At 43.9% G+C, this 24,338-nt stretch overlaps 1 long non-coding RNA gene across 4 annotated transcripts in view; it reads left to right on the top strand.

Annotated features, from left to right (window-relative positions):
- Nucleotides 1–24,338, top strand: part of LOC307181405 — a 205,826-nt gene that overhangs the window by 8,700 nt on the left and 172,788 nt on the right. For 3 of the 4 annotated variants that reach the window (XR_013826684.1, XR_013826685.1, XR_013826686.1), the window contains exon 2: nt 16,537–16,622. This is a non-coding gene — a long non-coding RNA (uncharacterized lncRNA). Of the gene's footprint in view, nt 1–16,536; nt 16,623–22,857; nt 22,939–24,338 lie in introns of those variants that run through there. The other variant, XR_013826687.1, reaches the window with a different exon arrangement.

Raw genomic sequence — 24,338 nt, 5'->3', positions numbered from 1 at the left:
GTGGGAAATGAGAGTTAAATTTGCCCGTCCAGACACCTCCAGCTAGTCTCTCATTGGTTCTCGCTATTCCTGTTCATCTTCCGCAGAAATTGCAAACTGGGCCAAACAGGAGGTTAAAGGGACTGACTCTCCAAGTCGGGAGAGTGTTAGTAAAGCGTCTGGAATGTTGCACCCGAGTACCAGGGGAGGAAAACTGAGACATATTTGAACACGTCTCCCGTTCACATGGTTGATCATACTTGGGTTCCACATGCATGTTTTAGCTGAAGGAAGAATACCTTAAACCTGGAGAGTTGAGACTCGTGTAATGGGTACCATGCAATATGACTTCAAAGGGTCTTCATTTGCTCACCGAACCTCTCCAATCCTATCACTGCTGCGTTTATGCCCCTGTACACACGCTTGATTCTCTTTTGGAGACATAGCAATCCATAGGTTTTAAGATACTTACTAGTCAGGTACATTCTTAGGCGTTTAATATGCGGTGTTGAGTCCATTTCGTTGAGCAAGGAGTAGCTCTTGTCTATTCCATATTTGGCTTAAGGAACTTTATCTGTGCTCATTTCAATCTCTGGTTTTATGCAGCACCCCAACTCACCTTTACCCTTAAGCAAGCATAAGTTGGTTTTCTAAATTTGAGACCCTGTTCTGTTCTGTAATTCATTTCCTGTGTAGCCAAGTTTACATTCCGTGTATTACTGATATCTTATGATGTTTCTTTTCTGTGTGACTTATTTCAGTTAGAATCATCATACCTGAATCCACTCATTGTGCTGCTAAGGGCCTGATGACATAGATTTCATTGCTGAGTGATATTGCTTTGTAAGTAAATACCACAACTTCTTTATCCATTTTTCACTTTCTGCGACGTTGAACTTGTACTGTAAACGAGGTTCTTATAAACAGAGCCGATCCAAACTTTGGGGTGGCTGTGTCTTTTTGATTTTAATTTCCCTAAGCTATAGGACCATAAGTGGCAGTGCCCTAGGCTCTGTTGCTTTGTTTTTTAGATGTTTCAGGAAACACCATACACTTCTCCCGAGTGTCTGTTGGCAATTTACATCCCGCCCATCAGCATAACAAGGCTCCCAGTTCTCCATGGCCTGTCCTGCCTTTCTGGATTTTACACTTTTTTCAGATGGCCCTTTTGACCGGGGGGAAGTGAGACTTCATTGTAGTGCAGATTTCCTTTGCAAGCTTGCTTGGTTGGCCAAAAAGGGCGTATGCGTTTTTTCCTGAATATATTCAGGAAAAAACGCATATGCCCTTTTTGGCCAAGTGCATCATTGTGGACGTTCTGCCTCTTTTCCTATGCTTTCAATGCAATTCCAGTCTACCTCCTGAAATCGGTTTCCTGCAATTCTGCCCCGCTTTCAAGTCCTCTTGGCAGCCTTACTTCAGTCTATTTTTGGACGATAGCTGTCATTTATAACTCTGCAGGTTTGTGAATTACAGTGCCCCTGAGCTCCTTTCTTCAACTCGCTTTCTTGTGACCTGGCCGCAACACCGCAGGATGGCTTCAGGCCCTAATCTGGTTCCGGCACGGCACGCTGAGCCTTTGGTTAATTCCTCTTCTTGGTGGGAAATGAGAGTTAAATTTGCCCGTCCAGACACCTGCAGCTAGTCTCTCATTGGTTCTCGCTATTCCTGTTCATCTTCCGCAGAAATTGCAAACTGGGCCAAACAGGAGGTTAAAGGCGCTGACTCTCCAAGTGGGGAGAGTGTTAGTAAAGCGTCTGGAATGTTGCACCCGAGTACCAGGGGAGGAAAACTGAGACATATTTGAACACGTCTCCCGATCACATGGTTGATCATACTCTAGGTTCCACATGCATGTTTTAGCTGAAGGAAGAATACCTTAAACCTGGGTAGTTGAAACCCGTGGAATGGGTACCATGCAATATGACTTCAAAGGGTCTTCATTTGCTCACCGAACCTCTCCAATCCTATCACTGCTGCGTTTATGCCCCTGTACACATGCTTGATTCTCTTTCGGAGACATAGCAATCATTGGTTTTTAAGACACTTACTAGTCAGGTACATTCTTAGGCGTTTAATATGCGGTGTTGAGTCCATTTCGTTGAGCAAGGAGTAGCTCTTGTCTATTCCATATTTGACTTAAGGAACTTTATCTGTGCTCATTTCAATCTCTGGTTTTATGCAGCACCCCAACTCACCTTTCCCCTTAAGCAAGCATAAGTTGGTTTTCTAAATTTGAGTCCCTGTTCTGTTCTGGAATGCAGTTCCTGTGTAGCCAAGTTTACATTCCGTGTATTAGTGATATCTTATGATGTTTCTTTTTCTGTGTGACTTATTTCAGTTAGAATCATCGTACCTGAATCCTCTCATTAAGCTGCTACAGGCCTGATGACATAGATTTCATTGCTGAGTGATACTGCATTGTACGTAAGTACCACAAGTTCTTTATCCATTTTTCACGTTCTGCGATGTTGAACTTGTACTGTAAACGAGGTTCTTGTAAACAGAGGCGTCCCAAACTTTGGGGTGGCTGTGTCTTTTTGATTTTAATTTCCCTAAGCTATAGGACCATAAGTGGCAGTGCCCTAGGCTCTGTTGCTTTGTTTTTTAAATGTTTCAGGAAACACCATACACTTCTCCCGAGTGTCTGTTGGCAATTTACATCCCGCCCATCAGCATAACAAGGCTCCCAGTTCTCCATGGCCTGTCCTGCCTTTCTGGATTTTACACTTTTTTCAGATGGCCCTTTTGGCTGGGGGGATGTGAGACTTCATTGTAGTGCAGATTTCCTTTGCAAGCTTGCTTGGTTGGCCAAAAAGGGCGTATGCGTTTTTTCCTGAATATATTCAGGAAAAAACGCATACGCCCTTTTTGGCCAAGTGCATCATTGTGGACGTTCTGCCTCTTTTCCTATGCTTTCAATGCAATTCCAGTCTACCTCCTGAAATCGGTTTCCTGCAATTCTGCCCCGCTTTCAAGTCCTCTTGGCAGCCTTACTTCAGTTTATTTTTGGACGATAGCTGTCATTTATAACTCTGCAGGTTTGTGAATTACAGTGCCCCTGAGCTCCTTTCTTCAACTCGCTTTCTTGTGACCTGGCCGCAACACCGCAGGATGGCTTCAGGCCCTAATCTAGTTGCGGCACGGCACGCTGAGCCTTTGGTTATTTCCTCTTCCTGGTGGGAAATGAGAGTTAAATTTGCCCGTCCAGACACCTCCAGCTAGTCTCTCATTGGTTCTCGCTATTCCTGTTCATCTTCCGCAGAAATTGCAAACTGGGCCAAACAGGAGGTTAAAGGGACTGACTCTCCAAGTCGGGAGAGTGTTAGTAAAGCGTCTGGAATGTTGCACCCGAGTACCAGGGGAGGAAAACTGAGACATATTTGAACACGTCTCCCGTTCACATGGTTGATCATACTTGGGTTCCACATGCATGTTTTAGCTGAAGGAAGAATACCTTAAACCTGGAGAGTTGAGACTCGTGTAATGGGTACCATGCAATATGACTTCAAAGGGTCTTCATTTGCTCACCGAACCTCTCCAATCCTATCACTGCTGCGTTTATGCCCCTGTACACACGCTTGATTCTCTTTTGGAGACATAGCAATCCATAGGTTTTAAGATACTTACTAGTCAGGTACATTCTTAGGCGTTTAATATGCGGTGTTGAGTCCATTTCGTTGAGCAAGGAGTAGCTCTTGTCTATTCCATATTTGGCTTAAGGAACTTTATCTGTGCTCATTTCAATCTCTGGTTTTATGCAGCACCCCAACTCACCTTTACCCTTAAGCAAGCATAAGTTGGTTTTCTAAATTTGAGACCCTGTTCTGTTCTGTAATTCATTTCCTGTGTAGCCAAGTTTACATTCCGTGTATTACTGATATCTTATGATGTTTCTTTTCTGTGTGACTTATTTCAGTTAGAATCATCATACCTGAATCCACTCATTGTGCTGCTAAGGGCCTGATGACATAGATTTCATTGCTGAGTGATATTGCTTTGTAAGTAAATACCACAACTTCTTTATCCATTTTTCACTTTCTGCGATGTTGAACTTGTACTGTAAACGAGGTTCTTGTAAACAGAGCCGTTCCAAACTTTGGGGTGGCTGTGTCTTTTTGATTTTAATTTCCCTAAGCTATAGGACCATAAGTGGAAGTGCCCTAGGTTCTGTTGCTTTGTTTTTTAGATGTTTCAGGAAACACCATATACTTCTCCCGAGTGGTTGTTGGCAATTTACATCCCACCCATCAGCATAACAAGGCTCCCAGTTCTCCATGGCCTGTCTTGTCTTTCTGGATTTTACACTTTTTTCAGATGGCCCTTTTGACCAGGGGGAAGTGAGACTTCATTGTAGTGCAGATTTCCTTTGCAAGCTTGCTTGGTTGGCCAAAAAGGGCGTATGCGTTTTTTCCTGAATATATTCAGGAAAAAACGCATACGCCCTTTTTGGCCAAGTGCATCATTGTGGACGTTCTGCCTCTTTTCCTATGCTTTCAATGCAATTCCAGTCTACCTCCTGAAATCAGTTTCCTGCAATTCTGCCCCGCTTTCAAGTCCTCTTGGCAGCCTTACTTCAGTCTATTTTTGGACGATAGCTGTCATTTATAACTCTGCAGGTTTGTGAATTACAGTGCCCCTGAGCTCCTTTCTTCAACTTGCTTTCTTGTGACCTGGCCGCAACACCGCAGGATGGCTTCAGGCCCTAATCTGGTTCCGGCATGGCACGCTGAGCCTTTGGTTATTTCCTCTTCCTGGTGGGAAATGAGAGTTAAATTTGCCCGTCCAGACACCTCCAGCTAGTCTCTCATTGGTTCTCGCTATTCCTGTTCATCTTCCGCAGAAATTGCAAACTGGGCCAAACAGGAGGTTAAAGGCGCTGACTCTCCAAGTGGGGAGAGTGTTAGTAAAGCGTCTGGAATGTTGCACCCGAGTACCAGGGGAGGAAAACTGAGACATATTTGAACACGTCTCTCGTTCACATGGTTGATCATACTTGGGTTCCACATGCATGTTTTAGCTGAAGGAAGAATACCTTAAACCTGGAGAGTTGAGACCCGTGTAATGGGTACCATGCAATATGACTTCAAAGGGTCTTCATTTGCTCACCGAACCTCTCCAATCCTATCACTGCTGCGTTTATGCCCCTGTACACATGCTTGATTCTCTTTCAGAGACATAGCAATCCATAGGTTTTAAGATACTTACTAGTCAGGTACATTCTTAGGCGTTTAATATGCGGTGTTGAGTCCATTTCGTTGAGCAAGGAGTAGCTCTTGTCTATTCCATATTTGACTTAAGGAACTTTATCTGTGCTCATTTCAATCTCTGCTTTTATGCAGCACCCCAACTCACCTTTACCCTTAAGCAAGCATAAGTTGGTTTTCTAAATTTGAGACCCTGTTCTGTTCTGTAATTCAGTTCCTGTGTAGCCAAGTTTACATTCCGTGTATTACTGATATCTTATGATGTTTCTTTTTCTGTGTGACTTACTTCAGTTAGAATCATCATACCTGAATCCACTCATTGTGCTGCTATGGGCCTGATGACACAGATTTCATTGCTGAGTGATATTGCTTTGTAAGTAAATACCACAACTTCTTTATCCATTTTTCACTTTCTGCGATGTTGAACTTGTACTGTAAATGAGGTTCTTGTAAACAGAGCCGTTCCAAACTTTGGGGTGGCTGTGTCTTTTTGATTTTAATTTCCCTAAGCTATAGGACCATAAGTGGCAGTGCCCTAGGCTCTGTTGCTTTGTTTTTTAGATGTTTCAGGAAACACCATACACTTCTCCCGAGTGTCTGTTGGCAATTTACATCCCGCCCATCAGCATAACAAGGCTCCCAGTTCTCCATGGCCTGTCCTGCCTTTCTGGATTTTACACTTTTTTCAGATGGCCCTTTTGACCGGGGGGAAGTGAGACTTCATTGTAGTGCAGATTTCCTTTGCAAGCTTGCTTGGTTGGCCAAAAAGGGCGTATGCGTGTTTTCCTGAATATATTCAGGAAAAAACGCATACGCCCTTTTTGGCCAAGTGCATCATTGTGGACGTTCTGCCTCTTTTCCTATGCTTTCAATGCAATTCCAGTCTACCTCCTGAAATCAGTTTCCTGCAATTCTGCCCCGCTTTCAAGTCCTCTTGGCAGCCTTACTTCAGTCTATTTTTGGACGATAGCTGTCATTTATAACTCTGCAGGTTTGTGAATTACAGTGCCCCTGAGCTCCTTTCTTCAACTTGCTTTCTTGTGACCTGGCCGCAACACCGCAGGATGGCTTCAGGCCCTAATCTGGTTCCGGCATGGCACGCTGAGCCTTTGGTTATTTCCTCTTCCTGGTGGGAAATGAGAGTTAAATTTGCCCGTCCAGACACCTCCAGCTAGTCTCTCATTGGTTCTCGCTATTCCTGTTCATCTTCCGCAGAAATTGCAAACTGGGCCAAACAGGAGGTTAAAGGCGCTGACTCTCCAAGTGGGGAGAGTGTTAGTAAAGCGTCTGGAATGTTGCACCCGAGTACCAGGGGAGGAAAACTGAGACATATTTGAACACGTCTCTCGTTCACATGGTTGATCATACTTGGGTTCCACATGCATGTTTTAGCTGAAGGAAGAATACCTTAAACCTGGAGAGTTGAGACCCGTGTAATGGGTACCATGCAATATGACTTCAAAGGGTCTTCATTTGCTCACCGAACCTCTCCAATCCTATCACTGCTGCGTTTATGCCCCTGTACACATGCTTGATTCTCTTTCAGAGACATAGCAATCCATAGGTTTTAAGATACTTACTAGTCAGGTACATTCTTAGGCGTTTAATATGCGGTGTTGAGTCCATTTCGTTGAGCAAGGAGTAGCTCTTGTCTATTCCATATTTGACTTAAGGAACTTTATCTGTGCTCATTTCAATCTCTGCTTTTATGCAGCACCCCAACTCACCTTTACCCTTAAGCAAGCATAAGTTGGTTTTCTAAATTTGAGACCCTGTTCTGTTCTGTAATTCAGTTCCTGTGTAGCCAAGTTTACATTCCGTGTATTACTGATATCTTATGATGTTTCTTTTTCTGTGTGACTTATTTCAGTTAGAATCATCATACCTGAATCCACTCATTGTGCTGCTAAGGGCCTGATGACACAGATTTCATTGCTGAGTGATATTGCTTTGTAAGTAAATACCACAACTTCTTTATCCATTTTTCACTTTCTGCGATGTTGAACTTGTACTGTAAACGAGGTTCTTGTAAACAGAGCCGTTCCAAACTTTGGGGTGGCTGTGTCTTTTTGATTTTAATTTCCCTAAGCTATAGGACCATAAGTGGAAGTGCCCTAGGTTCTGTTGCTTTGTTTTTTAGATGTTTCAGGAAACACCATACACTTCTCCCGAGTGGTTGTTGGCAATTTACATCCCGCCCATCAGCATAACAAGGCTCCCAGTTCTCCATGGCCTGTCCTGCCTTTCTGGATTTTACACTTTTTTCAGATGGCCCTTTTGACCGGGGGAAAGTGACACTTCATTGTAGTGCAGATTTCCTTTGCAAGCTTGCTTGGTTGGCCAAAAAGGGCGTATGCGTTTTTTCCTGAATATATTCAGGAAAAAACGCATACGCCCTTTTTGGCCAAGTGCATCATTGTGGACGTTCTGCCTCTTTTCCTATGCTTGCAATGCAATTCCAGTCTACCTCCTGAAATCGGTTTCCTGCAATTCTGCCCCGCTTTCAAGTCCTCTTGGCAGCCTTACTTCAGTCTATTTTTGGACGATAGCTGTCATTTATAACTCTGCAGGTTTGTGAATTACAGTGCCCCTGAGCTCCTTTCTTCAACTCGCTTTCTTGTGACCTGGCCGCAACACCGCAGGATGGCTTCAGGCCCTAATCTGGTTCCGGCACGGCACGCTGAGCCTTTGGTTATTTCCTCTTCCTGGTGGGAAATGAGAGTTAAATTTGCCCGTCCAGACACCTCCAGCTAGTCTCTCATTGGTTCTCGCTATTCCTGTTCATCTTCCGCAGAAATTGCAAACTGTGCCAAACAGGAGGTTAAAGGGACTGACTCTCCAAGTCGGAAGAGTGTTAGTAAAGCGTCTGGAATGTTGCACCCGAGTACCAGGGGAGGAAAACTGAGACATATTTGAACACGTCTCCCGTTCACATGGTTGATCATACTCTGGGTTCCACATGCATGTTTTAGCTGAAGGAAGAATACCTTAAACCTGGAGAGTTGAGACCCGTGGAATGGGTACCATGCAATATGACTTCAAAGGGTCTTCATTTGCTCACCGAACCTCTCCAATCCTATCACTGCTGTGTTTATGCCCCTGTACACATGCTTGATTCTCTTTCGGAGACATAGCAATCCATAGGTTTTAAGATACTTACAAGTCAGGTACATTCTTAGGCGTTTAATATGCGGTGTTGAGTCCATTTCGTTGAGCAAGGAGTAGCTCTTGTCTATTCCATATTTGGCTTAAGGAACTTTATCTGTGCTCATTTCAATCTCTGGTTTTATGCAGCACCCCAACTCACCTTTCCCCTTAAGCAAGCATAAGTTGGTTTTCTAAATTTGAGACCCTGTTCTGTTCTGTAATTCAGTTCCTGTGTAGCCAAGTTTACATTCCGTGTATTACTGATATCTTATGATGTTTCTTTTTCTGTGTGACTTATTTCAGTTAGAATCATCGTACCTGTTTCCACTCATTATGCTGCTATGGGCCTGATGACATAGATTTCATTGCTGAGTGATACTGCATTGCACGTAAGTACCACAAGTTCTTTATCCATTTTTCACTTTCTGTGATATTGAACTTGTATGGTAAACGAGGTTCTTGTAAACGGAGGCGTCCCAAACTTTGGGGTGGCTGTGTCTTTTTGATTTTAATTTCCCTAAGCTATAGGACCATAAGTGGAAGTGCCCTAGGTTCTGTTGCTTTGTTTTTTAGATGTTTCAGGAAACACCATACACTTCTCCCGAGTGGTTGTTGGCAATTTACATCCCGCCCATCAGCTTAACAAGGCTCCCAGTTCTCCATGGCCTGTCCTGCCTTTCTGGATTTTACACTTTTTTCAGATGGCCCTTTTGACCGGGGGGAAGTGAGACTTCATTGTAGTGCAGATTTCCTTTGCAAGCTTGCTTGGTTGGCCAAAAAGGGCGTATGCGTTTTTTCCTGAATATATTCAGGAAAAAACGCATACGCCCTTTTTGGCCAAGTGCATCATTGTGGACGTTCTGCCTCTTTTCCTATGCTTGCAATGCAATTCCAGTCTACCTCCTGAAATCGGTTTCCTGCAATTCTGCCCCGCTTTCAAGTCCTCTTGGCAGCCTTACTTCAGTCTATTTTTGGACGATAGCTGTCATTTATAACTCTGCAGGTTTGTGAATTACAGTGCCCCTGAGCTCCTTTCTTCAACTCGCTTTCTTGTGACCTGGCCGCAACACCGCAGGATGGCTTCAGGCCCTAATCTGGTTCCGGCACGGCATGCTGAACCTTTGGCTAATTCCTCTTCCTGGTGGGAAATGAGAGTTAAATTTGCCCGTCCAGACACCTCCAGCTAGTCTCTCATTGGTTCTCGCTATTCCTGTTCATCTTCCGCAGAAATTGCAAACTGTGCCAAACAGGAGGTTAAAGGGACTGACTCTCCAAGTCGGAAGAGTGTTAGTAAAGCATCTGGAATGTTGCACCCGAGTACCAGGGGAGGAAAACTGAGACATATTTGAACACGTCTCCCGTTCACATGGTTGATCATACTCTGGGTTCCACATGCATGTTTTAGCTGAAGGAAGAATACCTTAAACCTGGAGAGTTGAGACCCGTGTAATGGGTACCATGCAATATGACTTCAAAGGGTCTTCATTTGCTCACCGAACCTCTCCAATCCTATCACTGCTGCGTTTATGCCCCTGTACACATGCTTGATTCTCTTTCGGAGACATAGCAATCCATAGGTTTTAAGATACTTACAAGTCAGGTACATTCTTAAGCGTTTAATATGCGGTGTTGAGTCCATTTCGTTGAGCAAGGAGTAGCTCTTGTCTATTCCATATTTGACTTAAGGAACTTTATCTGTGCTCATTTCAATCTCTGGTTTTATGCAGCACCCCAACTCACCTTTCCCCTTAAGCAAGCATAAGTTGGTTTTCTAAATTTGAGACCCTGTTCTGTTCTGTAATTCAGTTCCTGTGTAGCCAAGTTTACATTCCGTGTATTACTGATATCTTATGATGTTTCTTTTTCTGTGTGACTTATTTCAGTTAGAATCATCGTACCTGAATCCACTCATTATGCTGCTATGGGCCTGATGACATAGATTTCATTGCTGAGTGATACTGCATTGTACGTAAGTACCACAAGTTCTTTATCCATTTTTCACTTTCTGTGATATTGAACTTGTATGGTAAACGAGGTTCTTGTAAACGGAGGCGTCCCAAACTTTGGGGTGGCTGTGTCTTTTTGATTTTAATTTCCCTAAGCTATAGGACCATAAGTGGAAGTGCCCTAGGTTCTGTTGCTTTGTTTTTTAGATGTTTCAGGAAACACCATACACTTCTCCCGAGTGGTTGTTGGCAATTTACATCCCGCCCATCAGCATAACAAGGCTCCCAGTTCTCCATGGCCTGTCCTGCCTTTCTGGATTTTACACTTTTTTCAGATGGCCCTTTTGACCGGGGGAAAGTGACACTTCATTGTAGTGCAGATTTCCTTTGCAAGCTTGCTTGGTTGGCCAAAAAGGGCGTATGCGTTTTTTCCTGAATATATTCAGGAAAAAACGCATACGCCCTTTTTGGCCAAGTGCATCATTGTGGACGTTCTGCCTCTTTTCCTATGCTTGCAATGCAATTCCAGTCTACCTCCTGAAATCGGTTTCCTGCAATTCTGCCCCGCTTTCAAGTCCTCTTGGCAGCCTTACTTCAGTCTATTTTTGGACGATAGCTGTCATTTATAACTCTGCAGGTTTGTGAATTACAGTGCCCCTGAGCTCCTTTCTTCAACTCGCTTTCTTGTGACCTGGCCGCAACACCGCAGGATGGCTTCAGGCCCTAATCTGGTTCCGGCACGGCACGCTGAGCCTTTGGTTATTTCCTCTTCCTGGTGGGAAATGAGAGTTAAATTTGCCCGTCCAGACACCTCCAGCTAGTCTCTCATTGGTTCTCGCTATTCCTGTTCATCTTCCGCAGAAATTGCAAACTGTGCCAAACAGGAGGTTAAAGGGACTGACTCTCCAAGTCGGAAGAGTGTTAGTAAAGCGTCTGGAATGTTGCACCCGAGTACCAGGGGAGGAAAACTGAGACATATTTGAACACGTCTCCCGTTCACATGGTTGATCATACTCTGGGTTCCACATGCATGTTTTAGCTGAAGGAAGAATACTTTAAACCTGGAGAGTTGAGACCCGTGGAATGGGTACCATGCAATATGACTTCAAAGGGTCTTCATTTGCTCACCGAACCTCTCCAATCCTATCACTGCTGCGTTTATGCCCCTGTACACACGCTTGATTCTCTTTTGGAGACATAGCAATCCATAGGTTTTATGATACTTACTAGTCAGGTACATTCTTAGGCGTTTAATATGGGGTGTTGGGTCCATTTCGTTGAGCAAGGAGTAGCTCTTGTCTATTCCATATTTGGCTTAAGGAACTTTATCTGTGCTCATTTCAATCTCTGGTTTTATGCAGCACCCCAACTCACCTTTCCCCTTAAGCAAGCATAAGTTGGTTTTCTAAATTTGAGACCCTGTTCTGTTCTGTAATTCAGTTCCTGTGTAGCCAAGTTTACATTCCGTGTATTACTGATATCTTATGATGTTTCTTTTTCTGTGTGACTTATTTCAGTTAGAATCATCGTAGCTGAATCCACTCATTATGCTGCTATGGGCCTGATGACATAGATTTCATTGCTGAGTGATACTGCATTGTACGTAAGTACCACAAGTTCTTTATCCATTTTTCACTTTCTGTGATATTGAACTTGTATGGTAAACGAGGTTCTTGTAAACGGAGGCGTCCCAAATTTTGGGGTGGCTGTGTCTTTTTGATTTTAATTTCCCTAAGCTATAGGACCATAAGTGGAAGTGCCCTAGGTTCTGTTGCTTTGTTTTTTAGATGTTTCAGGAAACACCATACACTTCTCCAGAGTGGTTGTTGGCAATTAACATCCCGCCCATCAGCATAACAAGGCTCCCAGTTCTCCATGGCCTGTCCTGCCTTTCTGGATTTTACACTTTTTTCAGATGGCCCTTTTGACCGGGGGGAAGTGAGACTTCATTGTAGTGCAGATTTCCTTTGCAAGCTTGCTTGTTTGGCCAAAAAGGGCGTATGCGTTTTTTCCTGAATATATTCAGGAAAAAACGCATACGCCCTTTTTGGCCAAGTGCATCATTGTGGACGTTCTGCCTCTTTTCCTATGCTTGCAATGCAATTCCAGTCTACCTCCTGAAATCGGTTTCCTGCAATTCTGCCCCGCTTTCAAGTCCTCTTGGCAGCCTTACTTCAGTCTATTTTTGGACGATAGCTGTCATTTATAACTCTGCAGGTTTGTGAATTACAGTGTCCCTGAGCTCCTTTCTTCAACTCGCTTTCTTGTGACCTGGCCGCAACACCGCAGGATGGCTTCAGGCCCTAATCTGGTTCCGGCACGGCATGCTGAGCCTTTGGTTAATTCCTCTTCCTGGTGGGAAATGAGAGTTAAATTTGCCCGTCCAGACACCTCCAGCTAGTCTCTCATTGGTTCTCGCTATTCCTGTTCATCTTCCGCAGAAATTGCAAACTGTGCCAAACAGGAGGTTAAAGGGACTGACTCTCCAAGTCGGAAGAGTGTTAGTAAAGCGTCTGGAATGTTGCACCCGAGTACCAGGGGAGGAAAACTGAGACATATTTGAACACGTCTCCCGTTCACATGGTTGATCATACTCTGGGTTCCACATGCATGTTTTAGCTGAAGGAAGAATACCTTAAACCTGGAGAGTTGAGACCCGTGTAATGGGTACCATGCAATGTGACTTCAAAGGGTCTTCATTTGCTCACCGAACCTCCCCAATCCTATCACTGCTGTGTTTATGCCCCTGTACACATGCTTGATTCTCTTTCGGAGACATAGCAATCCATAGGTTTTAAGATACTTACAAGTCAGGTACATTCTTAGGCGTTTAATATGCGGTGTTGAGTCCATTTCGTTGAGCAAGGAGTAGCTCTTGTCTATTCCATATTTGGCTTAAGGAACTTTATCTGTGCTCATTTCAATCTCTGGTTTTATGCAGCACACCAACTCACCTTTCCCCTTAAGCAAGCATAAGTTGGTTTTCTAAATTTGAGACCCTGTTCTGTTCTGTAATTCAGTTCCTGTGTAGCCAAGTTTACATTCCGTGTATTACTGATATCTTATGATGTTTCTTTTTCTGTGTGACTTATTTCAGTTAGAATCATAGTACCTGAATCCACTCATTATGCTGCTATGGGCCTGATGACATAGATTTCATTGCTGAGTGATACTGCATTGTACGTAAGTACCACAAGTTCTTTATCCATTTTTCACTTTCTGTGATATTGAACTTGTATGGTAAACGAGGTTCTTGTAAACGGAGGCGTCCCAAACTTTGGGGTGGCTGTGTCTTTTTGATTTTAATTTCCCTAAGCTATAGGACCATAAGTGGAAGTGCCCTAGGTTCTGTTGCTTTGTTTTTTAGATGTTTCAGGAAACACCATACACTTCTCCCGAGTGGTTGTTGGCAATTTACATCCCGCCCATCAGCATAACAAGGCTCCCAGTTCTCCATGGCCTGTCCTGCCTTTCTGGATTTTACACTTTTTTCAGATGGCCCTTTTGACCGGGGGGAAGTGAGACTTCATTGTAGTGCAGATTTCCTTTGCAAGCTTGCTTGGTTGGCCAAAAAGTGCGTATGCGTTTTTTCCTGAATATATTCAGGAAAAAACGCATACGCCCTTTTTGGCCAAGTGCATCATTGTGGACGTTCTGCCTCTTTTCCTATGCTTGCAATGCAATTCCAGTCTACCTCCTGAAATCGGTTTCCTGCAATTCTGCCCCGCTTTCAAGTCCTCTTGGCAGCCTTACTTCAGTCTATTTTTGGACGATAGCTGTCATTTATAACTCTGCAGGTTTGTGAATTACAGTGCCCCTGAGCTCCTTTCTTCAACTCGCTTTCTTGTGACCTGGCCGCAACACCGCAGGATGGCTTCAGGCCCTAATCTGGTTCCGGCACGGCATGCTGAGCCTTTGGTTAATTCCTCTTCCTGGTGGGAAATGAGAGTTAAATTTGCACGTCCAGACACCTCCAGCTAGTCTCTCATTGGTTCTCGCTATTCCTGTTCATCTTCCGCAGAAATTGCAAACTGTGCCAAACAGGAGGTTAAAGGGACTGACTCTCCAAGTCGGAAGAGTGTTAGTAAAGCGTCTGGAATGTTGCACCCGAGTACCAGGGGAGGAAAACTGAGACATATTTGAACACGTCTCCCGTTCACATGGTTGATCATACTCTGGGTTCCACATGCATGTTTTAGCTGAAGGAAGAATACCTTAAACCTGGAGAGTTGAGACCCGTGTAATGGGTACCATGCAATATGACTTCAAAGGGTCTTCATTTGCTCACCGAACCTTTCCAATCCTATCACTGCTGCGTTTATGCCCCTGTACACATGCTTGATTCTCTTTCGGAGACATAGCAATCCATAGGTTTTAAGATACTTACAAGTCAGGTACATTCTTAGGCGTTTAATATGCGGTGTTGAGTCCATTTCGTTGAGCAAGGAGTAGCTCTTGTCTATTCCATATTTGGCTTAAGGAACTTTATCTGTGCTCATTTCAATCTCTGGTTTTATGCAGCACCCCAACTCACCTTTCCCCTTAAGCAAGCATAAGTTGGTTTTCTAAATTTGAGACCCTGTTCTGTTCTGTAATTCAGTTCCTGTGTAGCCAAGTTTACATTCCGTGTATTACTGATATCTTATGATGTTTCTTTTTCTGTGTGACTTATTTCAGTTAGAATCATCGTACCTGAATCCACTCATTATGCTGCTATGGGCCTGATGACATAGATTTCATTGCTGAGTGATACTGCATTGTACGTAAGTACCACAAGTTCTTTATCCATTTTTCACTTTCTGTGATATTGAACTTGTATGGTAAACGAGGTTCTTGTAAACGGAGGCGTCCCAAACTTTGGGGTGGCTGTGTCTTTTTGATTTTAATTTCCCTAAGCTATAGGACCATAAGTGGAAGTGCCCTAGGCTCTGTTGCTTTGTTTTTTAGATGTTTCAGGAAACACCATACACTTCTCCCAAGTGGTTGTTGGCAATTTACATCCCGCCCATCAGCATAACAAGGCTCCCAGTTCTCCATGGCCTGTCCTGCCTTTCTGGATTTTACACTTTTTTCAGATGGCCCTTTTGCCCGGGGGGAAGTGAGACTTCATTGTAGTGCAGATTTCCTTTGCAAGCTTGCTTGTTTGGCCAAAAAGGGCGTATGCGTTTTTTCCTGAATATATTCAGGAAAAAACGCATACGCCCTTTTTGGCCAAGTGCATCATTGTGGACGTTCTGCCTCTTTTCCTATGCTTTCAATGCAATTCCAGTCTACCTCCTGAAATCTGTTTCCTCCAATTCTGCCCTGTTTTCAAGTCCTCTTGGCAGCCTTACTTCAGTCTATTTTTGGACGATAGCTGTCATTTATAACTCTGCAGGTTTGTGAATTACAGTGCCCCTGAGCTCCTTTCTTCAACTCGCTTTCTTTTGAGCTGGCCGCAACACCGCAGGATGGCTTCAGGCCCTAATCTGGTTCCGGCACGGCACGCTGAGCCTTTGGTTATTTCCTCTTCCTGGTGGGAAATGAGAGTTAAATTTGCCCGTCCAGACACCTCCAGCTAGCCTCTCATTGGTTCTCGCTATTTCTGTTCATCTTAAGCAGAAATTGCAAACTGTGCCAAACAGGAGGTTAAAGGGACTGACTCTCCAAGTCGGGAGAGTGTTAGTAAAGCGTCTGGAATGTTGCACCCGAGTACCAGGGTACGAAAACTGAGACATATTTGAACACGTCTCCCGATCACATGGTTGATCATACTCTAGGTTCCACATGCATGTTTTAGCTGAAGGAAGAATACCTTAAACCTGGGTAGTTGAAACCCGTGGAATGGGTACCATGCAATATGACTTCAAAGGGTCTTCATTTGCTCACCGAACCTCTCCAATCCTATCACTGCTGCGTTTATGCCCCTGTACACACGCTTGATTCTCTTTCGGAGACATAGCAATCCATAGGTTTTAAGATATTTACTAGTCAGGTACATTCTTAGGCGTTTAATATGCGGTGTTGAGTCCATTTCGTTGAGCAAGGAGTAGCTCTTGTCTATTCCATATTTGGCTTAAGGAACTTTATCTGTGCTCATTTCAATCTCTGGTTTTATGCAGCACCCCAACTCACCTTTACCCTTAAGCAAGCATAAGTTGGTTTTCTAAATTTGAGTCCCTGTTCTGTTCTGTAATTCAGTTCCTGTGTAGCCAAGTTTACATTCCGTGTATTACTGATATCTTATGATGTTTCTTTTTCTGTGTGACTTACTTCAGTTAGAATCATCATACCTGAATCCACTCATTGTGCTGCTAAGGGCCTGATGACACAGATTTCATTGCTGAGTGATATTGCTTTTTAAGTAAATACCACAACTTCTTTATCCATTTTTCACTTTCTGCGATGTTGAACTTGTACTGTAAACGAGGTTCTTGTAAACAGAGCCGTTCCAAACTTTGGGGTGGCTGTGTCTTTTTGATTTTAATTTCCCTAAGCTATAGGACCATAAGTAGAAGTGCCCTAGGTTCTGTTGCTTTGTTTTTTAGATGTTTCAGGAAACACCATACACTTCTCCCGAGTGGTTGTTGGCAATTTACATCCCACCCATCAGCATAACAAGGCTCCCAGTTCTCCATGGCCTGTCTTGTCTTTCTGGATTTTACAGTTTTTTCAGATGGCCCTTTTGACCGGGGGGAAGTGAGACTTCATTGTAGTGCAGATTTCCTTTGCAAGCTTGCTTGGTTGGCCAAAAAGGGCATATGCGTTTTTTCCTGAATATATTCAGGAAAAAACGCATATGCCCTTTTTGGCCAAGTGCATCATTGTGGACGTTCTGCCTCTTTTCCTATGCTTTCAATGCAATTCCAGTCTACCTCCTGAAATCGGTTTCCTGCAATTCTGCCCCGCTTTCAAGTCCTCTTGGCAGCCTTACTTCCGTCTATTTTTGGACGATAGCTGTCATTTATAACTCTGCAGGTTTGTGAATTACAGTGCCCCTGAGCTCCTTTCTTCAACTCGCTTTCTTGTGACCTGGCCGCAACACCGCAGGATGGCTTCAGGCCCTAATCTGGTTCCAGTACGGCACGCTGAGCCTTTGGTTATTTCCTCTTCCTAGTGGGAAATGAGAGTTAAATTTGCCCGTCCAGACACCTCCAGCTAGCCTCTCATTGGTTCTCGCTATTCCTGTTCATCTTCCGCAGAAATTGCAAACTGGGCCAAACAGGAGGTTAAAGGCGCTGACTCTCCAAGTGGGGAGAGTGTTAGTAAAGCGTCTGGAATGTTGCACCCGAGTACCAGGGGAGGAAAACTGAGACATATTTGAACACGTCTCCCGTTCACATGGTTGATCATACTTGGGTTCCACATGCATGTTTTAGCTGAAGGAAGAATACCTTAAACCTGGAGAGTTGAGACCCGTGGAATGGGTACCATGCAATATGACTTCAAAGGGTCTTCATTTGCTCACCGAACCTCTCCAATCCTATCACTGCTGCGTTTATGCCCCTGTACACACGCTTGATTCTCTTTTGGAGACATAACAATCCATAGGTTTTAAGCTACTTACTAGTCAGGTACATTCTTAGGCGTTTAATATGGGGTGTTGAGTCCATTTCGTTGAGCAAGGAGTAGCTCTTGTCTATTCCATATTTGGCTTAAGGAACTTTATCTGTGCTCATTTCAATCTCTGGTTTTATGCAGCACCCCAACTCACCTTTCCCCTTAAGCAAGCATAAGTTGGTTTTCTCAATTTGAGACCCTGTTCTGTTCTGTAATTCAGTTCCTGTGTAGCCAAGTTTACATTCCGTGTATTACTGATATCTTATGATGTTTCTTTTTCTGTGTGACTTATTTCAGTTAGAATCATCGTACCTGAATCCACTCATTATGCTGCTATGGGCCTGATGTCATAGATTTCATTGCTGAGTGATACTGCATTGTACGTAAGTACCACAAGTTCTTTATCCTTTTTTCAGTTTCTGTGATATTGAACTTGTATAGTAAACGAGGTTCTTGTAAACGGAGGCGTCCCAAACTTTGGGGTGGCTGTGTCTTTTTGATTTTAATTTCCCTAAGCTATAGGACTATAAGTGGAAGTGCCCTAGGCTCTGTTGCTTTGTTTTTTAGATGTTTCAGGAAACACCATACACTTCTCCCGAGTGGTTGTTGGCAATTTACATCCCGCCCATCAGCATAACAAGGCTCCCAGTTCTCCATGGCCTGTCCTGCCTTTCTGGATTTTACACTTTTTTCAGATGGCCCTTTTGACCGGGGGGAAGTGAGACTTCATTGTAGTGCAGATTTCCTTTGCAAGCTTGCTTGCTTGGCCAAAAAGAGCGTATGCGTTTTTTCATGAATATATTCAGGAAAAAACGCATACGCCCTTTTTGGCCAAGTGCATCATTGTGGACGTTCTGCCTCTTTTCCTATGCTTGCAATGCAATTCCAGTCTACCTCCTGAAATCGGTTTCCTGCAATTCTGCCCCGCTTTCAAGTCCTCTTGGCAGCCTTACTTCCGTCTATTTTTGGACGATAGCTGTCATTTATAACTCTGCAGGTTTGTGAATTACAGTGCCCCTGAGCTCCTTTCTTCAACTCGCTTTCTTGTGACCTGGCCGCAACACCGCAGGATGGCTTCAGGCCCTAATCTGGTTCCGGCACGGCATGCTGAGCCTTTGGTTAATTCCTCTTCCTGGTGGGAAATGAGAGTTAAATTTGCCCGTCCAGACACCTCCAGCTAGTCTCTCATTGGTTCTCGCTATTCCTGTTCATCTTCCGCAGAAATTGCAAACTGTGCCAAACAGCAGGTTAAAGGGACTGACTCTCCAAGTCGGAAGAGTGTTAGTAAAGCGTCTGGAATGTTGCACCCGAGTACCAGGGGAGGAAAACTGAGACATATTTGAACACGTCTCCCGTTCACATGGTTGATCATACTCTGGGTTCCACATGCATGTTTTAGCTGAAGGAAGAATACCTTAAACCTGGAGAGTTGAGACCCGTGTAATGGGTACCATGCAATATGACTTCAAAGGGTCTTCATTTGCTCACCGAACCTCTCCAATCCTATTACTGCTGCGTTTATGCCCCTGTACACACGCTTGATTCTCTTTTGGAGACATAGCAATCCATAGGTTTTAAGATACTTGCTAGTCAGGTACATTCTTAGGCGTTTAATATGGGGTGTTGAGTCCATTTCGTTGAGCAAGGAGTAGCTCTTGTCTATTCCATATTTGGCTTAAGGAACTTTATCTGTGCTCATTTCAATCTCTGGTTTTATGCAGCACCCCAACTCACCTTTCCCCTTAAGCAAGCATAAGTTGGTTTTCTAAATTTGAGACCCTGTTCTGTTCTGTAATTCAGTTCCTGTGTAGCCAAGTTTACATTCCGTGTATTACTGATATCTTATGATGTTTCTTTTTCTGTGTGACTTATTTCAGTTAGAATCATCGTACCTGAATCCACTCATTATGCTGCTATGGGCCTCTTGACATAGATTTCATTGCTGAGTGATACTGCATTGTACGTAAGTACCACAAGTTCTTTATCCATTTTTCACTTTCTGTGATATTGAACTTGTAGGGTAAACGAGGTTCTTGTAAACGGAGGCGTCCCAAACTTTGGGGTGGCTGTGTCTTTTTGATTTTAATTTCCCTAAGCTATAGGACCATAAGTGGAAGTGCCCTAGGTTCTGTTGCTTTGTTTTTTAGATGTTTCAGGAAACACCATACACTTCTCCCGAGTGGTTGTTGGCAATTTACATCCCGCCCATCAGCATAACAAGGCTCCCTGTTCTCCATGGCCTGTCCTGCCTTTCTGGATTTTACACTTTTTTCAGATGGCCCTTTTGACCGGGGAGAAGTGAGACTTCATTGTAGTGCAGATTTCCTTTGCAAGCTTGCTTGGTTGGCCAAAAAGGGCGTATGCGTTTTTTCCTGAATATATTCAGGAAAAAACGCATACGCCCTTTTTGGCCAAGTGCATCATTGTGGACGTTCTGCCTCTTTTCCTATGCTTTCAATGCAATTCCAGTCTACCTCCTGAAATCGGTTTCCTGCAATTCTGCCCCGCTTTCAAGTCCTCTTGGCAGCCTTACTTCAGTCTATTTTTGGACGATAGCTGTCATTTATAACTCTGCAGGTTTGTGAATTACAGTGCCCCTGAGCTCCTTTCTTCAACTCGCTTTCTTTTGAGCTGGCCGCAACACCGCAGGATGGCTTCAGGCCCTAATCTGGTTCCGGCACGGCACGCTGAGCCTTTGGTTATTTCCTCTTCCTGGTGGGAAATGAGAGTTAAATTTGCCCGTCCAGACACCTCCAGCTAGCCTCTCATTGGTTCTCGCTATTTCTGTTCATCTTCCGCAGAAATTGCAAACTGGGCCAAACAGGAGGTTAAAGGGACTGACTCTCCAAGTCGGGAGAGTGTTAGTAAAGCGTCTGGAATGTTGCACCCGAGTACCAGGGTACGAAAACTGAGACATATTTGAACACGTCTCCCGATCACATGGTTGATCATACTCTAGGTTCCACATGCATGTTTTAGCTGAAGGAAGAATACCTTAAACCTGGGTAGTTGAAACCCGTGGAATGGGTACCATGCAATATGACTTCAAAGGGTCTTCATTTGCTCACCGAACCTCTCCAATCCTATCACTGCTGCGTTTATGCCCCTGTACACATGCTTGATTCTCTTTCGGAGACATAGCAATCCATAGGTTTTAAGATACTTACTAGTCAGGTACATTCTTAGGCGTTTAATATGCGGTGTTGAGTCCATTTCGTTGAGCAAGGAGTAGCTCTTGTCTATTCCATATTTGGCTTAAGGAACTTTATCTGTGCTCATTTCAATCTCTGGTTTTATGCAGCAACCCAACTCACCTTTACCCTTAAGCAAGCATAAGTTGGTTTTCTAAATTTGAGTCCCTGTTCTGTTCTGTAATTCAGTTCCTGTGTAGCCAAGTTTACATTCCATGTATTACTGATATCTTATGATGTTTCTTTTTCTGTGTGACTTACTTCAGTTAGAATCATCATACCTGAATCCACTCATTGTGCTGCTAAGGGCCTGATGACACAGATTTCATTGCTGAGTGATATTGCTTTGTAAGTAAATACCACAAGTTCTTTATCCATTTTTCACTTTCTGCGATGTTGAACTTGTACTGTAAACGAGGTTCTTGTAAACAGAGCCGTTCCAAACTTTGGGGTGGCTGTGTCTTTTTGATTTTAATTTCCCTAAGCTATAGGACCATAAGTGGAAGTGCCCTAGGTTCTGTTGCTTTGTTTTTTAGATGTTTCAGGAAACACCATACACTTCTCCCGAGTGGTTGTTGGGAATTTACATCCCGCGCATCAGCATAACAAGGCTCCCAGTTCTCCATGGCCTGTCCTGCCTTTCTGGATTTTACACTTTTTTCAGATGGCCCTTTTGACCGGGGGGAAGTGAGACTTCATTGTAGTGCAGATTTCCTTTGCAAGCTTGCTTGGTTGGCCAAAAAGGGCGTATGCGTTTTTTCCTGAATATATTCAGGAAAAAACGCATACGCCCTTTTTGGCCAAGTGCATCATTGTGGACGTTCTGCCTCTTTTCCTATGTTTTCAATGCAATTCCAGTCTACCTCCTGAAATCGGTTTCCTGCAATTCTGCCCCGCTTTCAAGTCCTCTTGGCAGCCTTACTTCAGTCTATTTTTGGACGATAGCTGTCATTTATAACTCTGCAGGTTTGTGAATTACAGTGCCCCTGAGCTCCTTTCTTCAACTCGCTTTCTTGTGACCTGGCCGCAACACCGCAGAATGGCTTCAGGCCCTAATCTGGTTCCGGTACGGCACGCTGAGCCTTTGGTTATTTCCTCTTCCTGGTGGGAAATGAGAGTTAAATTTGCCCGTCCAGACACCTCCAGCTAGCCTCTCATTGGTTCTCGCTATTCCTGTTCATCTTCCGCAGAAATTGCAAACTGGGCCAAACAGGAGGTTAAAGGCGCTGACTCTCCAAGTGGGGAGAGTGTTAGTAAAGCGTCTGGAATGTTGCACCCGAGTACCAGGGGAGGAAAACTGAGACATATTTGAACACGTCTCCCGTTCACATGGTTGATCATACTTGGGTTCCACATGCATGTTTTAGCTGAAGGAAGAATACCTTAAACCTGGAGAGTTGAGACCCGTGTAATGGGTACCATGCAATATGACTTCAAAGGGTCTTCATTTGCTCACCGAACCTCTCCAATCCTATCACTGCTGCGTTTATGCCCCTGTACACATGCTTGATTCTCTTTTGGAGACATAGCAATCCATAGGTTTTACGATACTTACTAGTCAGGTACATTCTTAGGCGGTTAATATGCGGTGTTGAGTCCATTTCGTTGAGCAAGGAGTAGCTCTTGTCTATTCCATATTTGACTTAAGGAACTTTACTGTGCTCATTTCAATCTCTGGTTTTATGCAGCACCCCAACTCACCTTTACCCTTAAGCAAGCATAAGTTGGTTTTCTAAATTTGAGACCCTGTTCTGTTCTGTAATTCAGTTCCTGTGTAGCCAAGTTTACATTCCGTGTATTACTGATATCTTATGATGTTTCTTTTTCTGTGTGACTTATTTCAGTTAGAATCATCATACCTGAATCCACTCATTGTGATGCTAAGGGCCTGATGACATAGATTTCATTGCTGAGTAATATTGCTTTGTAAGTAAATACCACAACTTCTTTATCCATTTTACACTTTCTGCGATGTTGAACTTGTACTGTAAACGAGGTTCTTGTAAACAGAGGCGTCCCAAACTTTGGGGTGGCTGTGTCTTTTTGATTTTAATTTCCCTAAGCTATAGGACCATAAGTGGCAGTGCCCTAGGCTCTGTTGCTTTGTGTTTTAGATGTTTCAGGAAACACCATACACTTCTCCCGAGTGTCTGTTGGCAATTTACATCCCGCCCATCAGCATAACAAGGCTCCCAGTTCTCCATGGCCTGTCCTGCCTTTCTGGATTTTACACTTTTTTCAGATGGCCCTTTTGACGGGGGGGAGTGAGACTTCATTGTAGTGCAGATTTCCTTTGCAAGCTTGCTTGGTTGGCCAAAAAGGGCGTATGCGTTTTTTCCTGAATATATTCAGGAAAAAACGCATACGCCCTTTTTGGCCAAGTGCATCATTGTGGACGTTCTGCCTCTTTTCCTATGCTTTCAATGCAATTCCAGTCTACCTCCTGAAATCGGTTTCCTGCAATTCTGCCCCGCTTTCAAGTCCTCTTGGCAGCCTTACTTCAGTCTATTTTTGGACGATAGCTGTCATTTATAACTCTGCAGGTTTGTGAATTACAGTGCCCCTGAGCTCCTTTCTTCAACTCGCTTTCTTGTGACCTGGCCGCAACACCGCAGGATGGCTTCAGGCCCTAATCTGGTTCCGGCATGGCACGCTGAGCCTTTGGTTATTTCCTCTTCCTGGTGGGAAATGAGAGTTAAATTTGCCCGTCCAGACACCTCCAGCTAGTCTCTCATTGGTTCTCGCTATTCCTGTTCATCTTCCGCAGAAATTGCAAACTGGGCCAAACAGGAGGTTAAAGGCGCTGACTCTCCAAGTGGGGAGAGTGTTAGTAAAGCGTCTGGAATGTTGCACCCGAGTACCAGGGGAGGAAAACTGAGACATATTTGAACACGTCTCCCGTTCACATGGTTGATCATACTTGGGTTCCACATGCATGTTTTAGCTGAAGGAAGAATACCTTAAACCTGGAGAGTTAAGACCCGTGTAATGGGTACCATGCAATATGACTTCAACGGGTCTTCATTTGCTCACCGAACCTCTCCAATCCTATCACTGCTGCGTTTATGCCCCTGTACACATGCTTGATTCTCTTTCGGAGACATAGCAATCCATAGGTTTTAAGATACTTACTAGTCAGGTACATTCTTAGGCGTTTAATATGCAGTGTTGAGTCCATTTCGTTGAGCAATGAGTAGCTCTTGTCTATTCCATATTTGACTTAAGGAACTTTATCTGTGCTCATTTCAATCTCTGGTTTTATGCAGCACCCCAACTCACCTTTCCCCTTAAGCAAGCATAAGTTGGTTTTCTAAATTTGAGACCCTGTT

Source organism: Stenella coeruleoalba (assembly GCF_951394435.1).
Source record: "Stenella coeruleoalba genome assembly, contig: scaffold_250, whole genome shotgun sequence".
Lineage (NCBI taxonomy): Eukaryota > Metazoa > Chordata > Mammalia > Artiodactyla > Delphinidae > Stenella > Stenella coeruleoalba.
The sequence above is the reverse complement of the archived record's forward strand: the minus strand, read 5'-3'. Positions and strand labels throughout refer to the sequence as shown.